This window comes from Pinus tabuliformis, chromosome J (genome assembly GCF_031772625.1).
Source record: "Pinus tabuliformis cultivar Carrire ecotype Pingquan chromosome J, CPIR1, whole genome shotgun sequence".
NCBI lineage: Eukaryota > Viridiplantae > Streptophyta > Pinopsida > Pinales > Pinaceae > Pinus > Pinus tabuliformis.
Window position 1 is genome coordinate 967,326,406 of NC_142295.1, and position 8,535 is coordinate 967,334,940.

Below are 8,535 nucleotides of genomic sequence, written 5' to 3' on the forward strand. Positions count from 1 at the left end.
AGTTAAGGAAAAGTTTCGACCCTTGGATACCATAAACCAAATTCCCTTGTGGATTTTAAATATCTGAAAATTCTTTTGTGGAGCAAAAAAGTGGCTCTCTTTAGGGGCTAATTGATACCTTTCTACTGAACCAACAACTTGCATTATGTTTGGCCTTGAGGTTGTTAGGTACAATATGTTGCCAATCATTGATCTAAACACAGTTTGATTGAATTCTAATGATTCAAGATCTTTATCTGCTTACATCCAGTGACCATAGTTGATAGGTGAACACTCCTCCATTCCAAAATTCTTCAACATCTCCTTGAGGTATTTTCTTTGGGAGATAAACATTCCTCATGTTGATTGTGGAATCTGCAAACCAAGGAAAAATGATAGTTATCCTAACATTGACATTTCAAACCCAACATGCACTTCAACTACAAATTTTGGCTTATCATATTTGCATCACTTCCAAATATTACTTCATTAACATAAACAATAATGACTAAAATATTTTCATCTTCGAATTTATTATACAAATTACCATCATTTGTCCCTCGTTTGAAACTTTGTTGTTGCTGGTATTTATCTAATACAAAATATAATTTCCTTAGTGATTTCTTTAATCCATATAAGTTCTTTTTAAATTTTCATACATCATCTAGATTTCCTAACAATTGGAACTCTTCAAGCTACTCTATATGTACTTCCTCTTCATGTTCTCGATTTAGAAAGGCTAATTTCATGTCCATCTGATAAAATTTAATTTTGTTGTGATAAGAAAATGATAATAACATTCTTATTTCCTCTAATCTTGTAGTAAGCAAAAAAAATTCTTCAAAGTATACTCATTCAACCTGTGCATATCCTTTTCACACTAATTTGGCCATATTTCTAATGACTTATCCATCCTCGTTTAACTTATTCCTGAAGACCCATTTTGTGACAATGACATTTTTATTTATCGGTCTTGGAACTAATTCCCAAGTTTGATTTTTTGCAATCTAATTAATTCATCATTCATGGCATGTATCCAATGCTTATCTTAACTTGATCAGAAAAAATATTTGGGTTCAATCACAGACAACATGGAAATATGTGCTTGAATACAAGTAGTTATAAACTTTCTTCTAGTTTGAACTCCTACTTACTTTCCACCAAGAATTGGCCATCGAGATAATTATTTTTCACATATCTTGAAGGGGTTTTTGGATGAGAGAATGTTGGGCCTTATTCCTCTTACTCTTCTAATTCCTCATGTTTTTCTTCTTCATACTCATTGTTTATTTGATAAGATGGGTTGATATATCTATGTTACTTCCCCTTGATAGGTAACACTTCATCCATTTTCACATCAATAGTGTCAACAATCTTACACAATATTTTCAATTATAACATCAATAACCTTTGCTATTAGTTGAATATCCTAAAAACATGCCTTCATCAGCTCTAGAATCAAACTTACCAAGATTTTCATCATTAATTTTGATATAGCACTTACTTCCAAAGACTTTGTAGTGCTTTATTGAGGTCAGTTTTCCATACCAAAGCTCATAATGAGTCTTGTCATTGTTTGGCGTAAAGTGATATTTGTTTAAGAATGGATTATTGTATGAATAGATTCATCCCAAAAGGTGTTGGGAAGACTTTTCCATCTAACATTGCTATAGTCTTTTGAAATGTTGATTTTTTTTTCCTCTCCACCACATCATTTTGTTGTGGGGTGTTTGCAATAGAGAATTGTCTCCTTATTCCATTTTCTTCACAAAAACCATCAAATTCACTTGAGATAAATTCTAAACCTTTGTCAGACCTTAATCATTTTATTATAATATATTTGGTTTTCAGCAAGGGCTTTGGAATCTTTGAACTTACCAAATGCTTCATATTTCCCTTTTAAAAATGCAACCTGAGTGAACCTGGTATAGTCATCAATAATTACCATAAAATATCATTTTCCATTCAGGGTTTCATTTCTTGAGGGTCCACACAAGTCCGTATGAACCAATTGTAGAGGCTTGGTTGATGAGTGTTCCTTGGTCTTGAAGGGTACTTGAACTTGTTTACCAAATTAACATGATTCGCAGACTGTACTTTTAGGATTTGAGATCCTTGGTAAATCCATTATAGATCGATTCTTTCTAAGCTTCAACATATGATCAAAATTTAGGTGCCCCAACCTTCTATGCCATAACCAACTCTCATCAAGCTTTCCCACACAACATTTTTCGATTTCCTCATTGAGCATGTATACATTATTTGGTGTTCTCACAACTTTCGCTACTACCTTCCCTATGTTTTCCATTTTTATTTCACAACCTTTAGAGTGAAAGTAACATCGTACCCCTGGCCACACATCTAACTGATACTCAATAAGTTGTGTTTGAATCCATCCATAAAAGAACATTCTGAGTTTTTCCTCTTCCATTGTTGAAGCTAATTGTACCTTTTCCCATGATCTTTCCTAGAGCATCATTACCAAAGGTAACACTTCCTATATTATCTTCTCTTAGTGATAATAATTTACCCTTATCACCAGTCATATGTTAGGAGCATCCAATGTCCACATACCAATTTATGCCTTGGTTCTAAGCATACAAGACAATGCCACATTCTTATTTCTTTTAAGCATTTTTCTTCTTCCATGTTTTGGGTTCTTGTACTTGCTTGATCTGAGAGGTCGATCTAAATTTTGTTGTTCTACATTTAGCTACCTTATGTCCAAAGTTGTGATAGTTATGACATTCAACATGATCTAGTAAAGGAGCAAAAGGGTCGTTGCTTCTTGGATTATACCTATGAGGATTCATAAATATGTTGTCCCTATTATTTGAGGAATGATAAGATTCACTTCTAAAATAATTATCTTTAATATACACTTTACAATGGATGACCTTATGAACAAAATTTGTGCATGAATAACTATAACCATAAAACATCTTTTGATACCTACAAGTAGATGGCATTTGAGGGAAATGTCGTCTTATTCTTTATTGATTTTCCGGATGATGCCTCTACTAATTTTTAACTTCACTTTTATGGTTGTTTGAATTGATGTGTTTTGTCCTCCTTTGCTACTGTTGAGTTTTATTATTATCTTCGATTTCCTTGTAGTTATTTTATTTTCTTTGCTACTGATAAATTTGACCATTTCCATTTTGTTTACATCCTTTGAGTGCTTCAACATAGCTATTTTGCTTTTTGTCTTTATATTTCTTTGTGTTTGTCTCTCCTTTATAACTGAGACTAGTTTTGATTAGGGGAGATCAGTGAACACTGAGTAGTTCATCCAATTTTTATGATCCTTTAATAAACTTTATATTTTGGTTCATTTAAGCCATTGTCTTTGATGAGCCTCAGTATTGCAACAAGAATGCTGCAACTCGCAAGGCTACCAAATTTAATTATCAACTCGGGGTTCATAAAAAATTAAGAGGTATCAACACTATATGTGCAACATACAATGTGTCCTTTTGTTGATCTGATGTAATGGAGTGAATGTCATGAAATCAAAGGAAAAATGGGATTGTTACTCTATTTGCAAGAAATGGAAATGCTACTTGCTCAACTTGTAAACGCTAACTAATAAATTCATGAAAGGACAAAGGTTAATATACTTGCATAAAGAAAGTTATTTTATCTTGAATAATTCATCAAACTACCAATTAGAATTGCATGTATCATCTACCTAGTTCACACTTTCTTGTAAATCAGTAACCTACTTGCATCATACTTGTGATAAGAAACTAAGTTTGCTCTGTTTTTGCAGTGAATAAAAGGAAGGGTTGGAGTGGCTTAGGAGCTTCCCCTGATCATAAAATCATAGTCGGGGGTAATTATTCATCTACACTAAGTCATAGTTGTAGTGGGGATCAAAACTGATGAAGGAAAGTGGTCTTATAGGTTTGCTACCGGAAGGGACAAATTTTCTATAGGAGAAGACATAATTGCTTCAGGAGGCGATAACTCACCGAATAACCAAGTACATCAAATGAAAATGGGACGGGATTTTTTTTTATTGAGTAGGATGTCTTAGGTCTCCATTACAAGTGGAATAACTCCAAAATAACCTTGTTCACATGTGCTAAAAAATAACAAAAAATTACTGGTCTAAAATCTGGAAATTCGAGAACTAGTGAGATAGTTAACCTATCAAATGCCTAACCTAATAAAGTGAAAATGAAATAGGGTAATTTTTTTTATCGAATTGAATTTTTTTATGATATAATTCAAGTATAATCAACTCAAATGAAGCTCATTAACATGTTCTAAAAAATAGCAGAAAATTACTACTATTTGGCTAGAAGGACTTCCAGAAATTTTAGATTTGTGAATAAGTAAATTAATCCAAGTAGCTCAGTGATGAATATGACCTTCCAAAGCTGTTCCAAGTATTAAATAATGTTTCTGAATTTATAAATAAACTAAAAAATAACTCACTTCAGCCATTTAACCCAATCCTACAACAAAAGATGCATCAATACTAAATGCAGAAATAGGAAAAACAAGAATAAGAGATGCATGTGAATAATAAGTGAGAAGAAGAAAATAAAATTATACAAAAGGGATCCAAGGCTTTTGGTATGGACAAGACCAAGGACACTTAGATTCCTATGAATGATAACAAGCTTTAGAAGCTAAAAATGGCACTAAACTTTATTATTTGAATCAATCCAAGTACATCCCCGCTAGAAATGAAAATGGAGCTACAAAAATAGAAGTTTTCTCCACAAGAAGACTAAAAAAATACATGCCTCTAGAGGAAAATTTGAATTGGTACTTATAAAAAATGATGAAGAAGCATTCTCCCTGAAAGGTGGAAGCTTTCCCCTCTGGTGGCCTGGGTGCAAGCAATATAGACAACCTCGCAAATCTGGCTACAATTTCTTCAATATCTGGCCAAATTCCTCCTTCTGCACTTATTGGCGTATCAGTCATTTACTGTTAAACTGACACCCTCATGGGTTTTCCTCTAGAACCCCAATCCTTGTTATAGCTGCAATTTATTACATAGAGCCCTTATACTCTATTGGGACTGTAATTCCAAAGGAATTACACAAAAACACTATCGGCGCTTTAAAAATGAGGAAACTGCATTTTCAACGCAAAATACACAATCGGCGGGGATTTTGTTCCAAAGGAACAAAATACACTATCGACGCTTTTAACCACTGTCGCGACTTTCAAATAGTGTTCGTGTTAATTCCGAAGAATTACGCTATCGGTGCTTTAAATGGCCCTTCCATCTCCCTTCCTCCGATGCGATAATATATATATTATCGGAGATCGCAATCGGTGATCCCACTATTCCAAGGGCTGAACTCCTCCGCTCTAAACTTGTGATGCGATACACTTGTGGACCCGATAACTTATCTGCCTTGCTCTATATTATTTCGGGTTCAGACTGTCGGGGTTTCGGACTTCGGCGGCTCCAAAGGACCTTCCCACTCCACTTGCGATTCTCCGATGCGATAAGGTTCGGACCTGATACGGGTATGAACCAGAATCAATAAAATTTCAAATTCGGAACTCTGTTCGGACTAAGTAATTTCATTATTTTCTGTGTAAATCAGAGTTTTGGCCGCGGAACTCTATACAATGATTTAAGAAGCTTGCGCTCACCGATATGAAGGAAAAACGATTTTAAAGGCTTCAGCCTAAACATTAATGGGAAAATAAGGCTAATTCATCGATATTCAAACTCAGAAGAAAGCAATTGAACTGATACACGCATACAATTATCAATTAACAGAGGACCACCAATGTAGATACACAGAGAGAGGTTTTCTCAAATGATAATACTTTCAGGCACTCTCTAACTCTGAGTGTCCCGTTATTTCATTTTATATATAGTAGATAAGCCCTCTCGGTCCTTATCCATACAAAAGCATGCCTTTTACATAGAGCGCTTTAAAGAAGTCATGCATAAAACTTATTATCACTTATCCATGAGCGATTATTATAGAATGCTTTTATTCTTAATTCTATCCCTATCTTAAACTAGAAAAGCATGGAAATTGCTGGCTAAAGGACCCCACTCCTTTGCCTGTAGATTTTTTTGGATTTTTTGGAATTAAGTTTGAAGATTTTTCCTCCAAGTCGCATGCTCCTGCATCAGACTCCTGAGGACAAAATTCTTCATGGGCTCCTGTCCATGAGTTCATCTACAGAACTGCCCAGTTTCTATAGCATGTCTTCTGTAACCCAAGTAGCTTCATCGGTTGGCTGATTCTTCCACTTTATCAAATACTGGAAGTACTCTTGTCCCCTTGTTTTTTTAAACACCTTGTTGTCCAAAATTCTTTCTGGCTGCAAATTCTTTGTTGTGGGTAATTGTTTTACCTAGTCAATCTCTTGGTTCTGTTGATCTTGTGCTGTATCATCTGCAGTTTCACCTTCATACTTGTATAGGTCTGCAACATTAAAAATTGGTGATATTCCAACATCAGGGGGTAACTCAATCTCATAGGAATTTGCAGAAAATTTCCTCAACACTCTGCACAGTCCAATTTTTTTGAACTTCAATTTGTTATACTCCCTCTTTGGAAACCTCTCCTTTCTGAGATGTGCTAAAACCAGATATCCAACTTCAAAGTTCACCTCCCTTCTTCTCATGTTTGCTCTGGTCTTGTACTTGATGTTGCTATCCTACAACTGTTGTTTCACTTGTTCATGTATTGCTTGCATTTCTGAAGCAAAATCTTCACCCTCTGCACTTCTCATCTCTTCTTTTCCCAAGTTTCTTAACTCAGCTACTCCTCTTGGATGCATTCCATAAACAATATGGAATGGACTCTGTCCTGTACTCCTATTAGGTGAGTCATTATATGCATATTCAGCTTGTGCCAACACTTGATCCCATTGCTTTGGATGTTCTGTAGTAAGGCTCCTTAAAAGATTGCCTAAACTCCTATTCACAACTTCAGTCTGTCCATCAGTTTGTGGATGATAGGCAGAACTGAAACTTAATTTAGTTCCCAATTTCTTCCATAGTGTCCTCCAGAAATGTCCAACAAATTTGGAATCCCTGTCTGAGACCATACTTTTATGCAATCCATGCAATCTTACAACCTCTTTAAAAAACAATTTAGCAATGTGAGAAGCATCACTAGTCTTATAACATGGAATAAAATGTGCCATTTTTGAAAATCTGTCCACTACAAAAAAAATTGAATCATTACCTCTTTGAGTCTTTGGTAAGCACAACACAAAATCCATACTTACCATACCCCAAGGCTTATCTGGAATTGGTAATGGGATATACAAACCTGTGTTTTGGCTCCTTCCCTTTGCATATTGACAGATTTTGGAAGTTCTCACATAGTTTTCCAATTCACATTTCATTTTTGGCCAGAAATAATATCTGTTTAGCTTCTCATAAGTCTTCTCTACACCAAAATGTCCTACAAGTCCTCCACTACGTTTTTCTTTGATTAAATTCGCCCTCATTGAACAATTTGGTATGCACAGCTGAGTTTTTTTAAAAAACAATCCATCCTGTAAGAAGTAATCCAATCATTTACTCCTATCCATTAAAATAGGATTTTTACAAGCCTCAAATGCCTCTTTAAAATCTGGATATGTTTCATGCAATTCTTTAAGCAAATCAAAGCCCAACACTTGGATGTGACTCTCTTGAAATAATACATTCCTCCTACTTAAGGCATCTACAACTTTGTTTGATTGGCCATTTATATGCTTCAAAACAAAATGGAAACCTTAAAGATATTCTACCCATTTAGCATGTTTCTCACTGAGTTTTGGCTATTGCATTATAAACTGTAGTGCATGGTTATCTGAATAAAGGATGAATTCCTTTGACATTAGATAATGCCTCCACTTCTTTAATGACCGCACAATAGCTTTTCACTAAAATAGGATATAAGTCTATCTTCCTGACTTGAAACACCTCCAATTGCTTCTCCGCTGGCATCACACTTCACTTGGAAAGGTTTACTAAAATTAGGTAGAATCAAAATAGGCTTTTCAGTGATTTTCTTCTTTAGTAGCTGAAAATTTCTTTCTGCTTCAGCAGTCCATATAAATGGTTGTTTGTCCTTCTTTATGGTCTAAATAATAGGTGCATTGATCTTACTAAAATTCTTGATGAATTTTCTATAAAAGCTAGCAAGACCATGAAAACTTCTTGCCTCAAAAACACTCTCGGGTGAAGGCCACTCCATGATTGCCTTGATCTTCTCTGGATCCATCTTCAGTCCTTCAGCAGAAATAACAAAACCCAAGTACACTAGCTCTTCTTTCATGAATTAACAATTCTTCAAATTTAGCAATAATTTCTCCTGCTGCGGCCTTTGTAAGACATAATTCAAATGCCTCATATGCTCCTCCTTAGACCTGCTGTAAACTAATATATCGTCCAGATATACAATTACAAACTTACCAATAAAATTTTTAAAAACTTCATTCATGAGTCTCATAAATGTACTTGGTGCATTTGACAACCCAAAAGGCATTACTCTCCATTCATACAATCCCTCATTTGTCTTAAAAGCGGTTTTCCACTCATCTCCTTCTCTTATCCTTATCTGATGA